At 32.3% G+C, this 1,799-nt stretch overlaps 1 long non-coding RNA gene across 1 annotated transcript; it reads left to right on the top strand.

The window, feature by feature from the left end:
• The first annotated feature begins 211 nt into the window (after window positions 1–211).
• LOC139197381 (uncharacterized) lies at window positions 212–1,388 on the top strand. Its single transcript, XR_011582751.1, has 3 exons — window positions 212–418; window positions 819–929; window positions 1,096–1,388. It is a non-coding gene; the product is annotated as an uncharacterized lncRNA (long non-coding RNA).
• Window positions 1,389–1,799: the final 411 nt, after the last annotated feature.

Here is a 1,799-nt window from a genome sequence, read left to right as displayed (position 1 = left end):
TCCTCAATTCCAGGATTAGTCTGTCTCTCGTTTTCTTTGTAAAGATATTAAAATTTAATTCCGTTTATTGAAATGATATCGTGATTATTCTGCAATTAAAGTGTAATTATGAATAAGTATGTTTTTTTACAATTCGATTTTGGCTAAATGTGATAAAGATTAAAGCTTTACTTAGCTTTGGTTCAATACGATAAGGTGCAAGAGAAAGGAATATGTTGATAACTAGCAGGGCAAGCATGCCGTTCCAAGCATGACCAAGCATAGAACGAGGAGAGTGAAATTTTTCGGGGTCGAATTGTACCTTGACAATGTAGCTGTTGCCATGGTATTTTGTTCAAGGTGTCCTAGGCCTTGCAGGGCTTGCTGTCAGTTTTTAACTTCCCATTTAAAAGACGATTTGCATCTCAACCTGGCTGAGGTACATTTACATTCACACTTTCTGCTGTTTTCGGAACTGGTTTGCTTTACATTTGTAGCTGTAGTTATTAAAAGTGGCATTCTTGATGAATTGTGAACTTAAATTGACGTTGGTATGCACTAATTGGTAAAGAATTTGCTTTGAGGATTCTGATTAGTATGAAAATTGTGCTAACCGGGTTACGATAATGGGATTCTAGCTTTGAATTACTAATGTGAGACATTGTTTTTCTTTGATAAGTGAATTGTTTGTATAGTTTTGGTTTCTGACAAATTTACATGTGAAGGATCTCCCTCAATTTGTCCCACTCTCATTTTCAATTTTGATGTCATCGAAGACTCTATGATGCTATCTTTGAACCTATTTTTGTTTGTTTTCCTAATTTTTTGGCCTTTTGTAGGCGAACTGCTATTATAGTGACTAATAGAAGTAGAAAGAAGGAAAGGTTGAAATTTGGCTAATTCTGCCAATATAGATGTTTTGCAAGTGGCTGAGTTTTGCTAGTTTAAAGGTCTTAATGCTTCTTTTTCTTTTACTATTGCTTTTGTTAATTCAGGGTTATTACAATTTGCGAGTTACTCTTGAATTATTAAGTTTTCATTTAAAAATAAATAAAACAAGGAAGGAAAAACAATGAATTGAGGTTTATTTGATATGTATACTATTTTGCACTACAGTGAATCGTACATATCAATTAAATTATGGGCGGCGAATCTTCACCATTGATGAAATTGTGATTATATGTTTAACTTCTACAGGTGCGTCCTCTGTATATTTCTATAATTTCAATTTCTCAAATCGCTATTGTTTATTAGATTTTAGTTTTGATATGGTTACTATTGTTTATGGTTTATAAAAAAAATCTTTGTTTATGGTATTGGTTTGGTTAATCTTGTATAGTGTATATTTGCAGAATTATACGTAGTGGCTCTATTTAGTAGGTTCATAATCTAATCATGTGTTTATCTTTTCTCAAATGACTCCTCTTATTATAATTTTGTCAATAGTTCAATTGCAAAGGAATGCATGAATAGAAATGTTTAGAGGCAGAAACTCTATTCACTTTTCTTGATTGAGATCAAATGTATATTTCCACCTATACGAGTACAAGATTTTTTTTCTTGTGATCCATATGCTTATGTCCATGCAAATAGAAAGAGGCAGCAATTGCTGAGGCGCAAGTATTAGGGGCAGTAGTTCACTCTCAAGGTCCTTTGTTTGGAGATGTTCAAAGAAATCTAAAGTCTTCAAGTGTTCTTGTTATTGGAGGCCTATTTGATACTGTGTGGATAGTTTGATATTTCTAGTATAACTCATCGTTAGCTTTAGTGTTTAGTTTGTAATATTTGATTTTGTGATTTGTTTATGTAATTATTATATT

Source organism: Malus domestica, chromosome 07, assembly GCF_042453785.1.
Source record: "Malus domestica chromosome 07, GDT2T_hap1".
NCBI lineage: Eukaryota > Viridiplantae > Streptophyta > Magnoliopsida > Rosales > Rosaceae > Malus > Malus domestica.
Note: the sequence above shows the minus strand (reverse complement) of the source record. Positions and strands in the feature narration are given on the sequence as shown.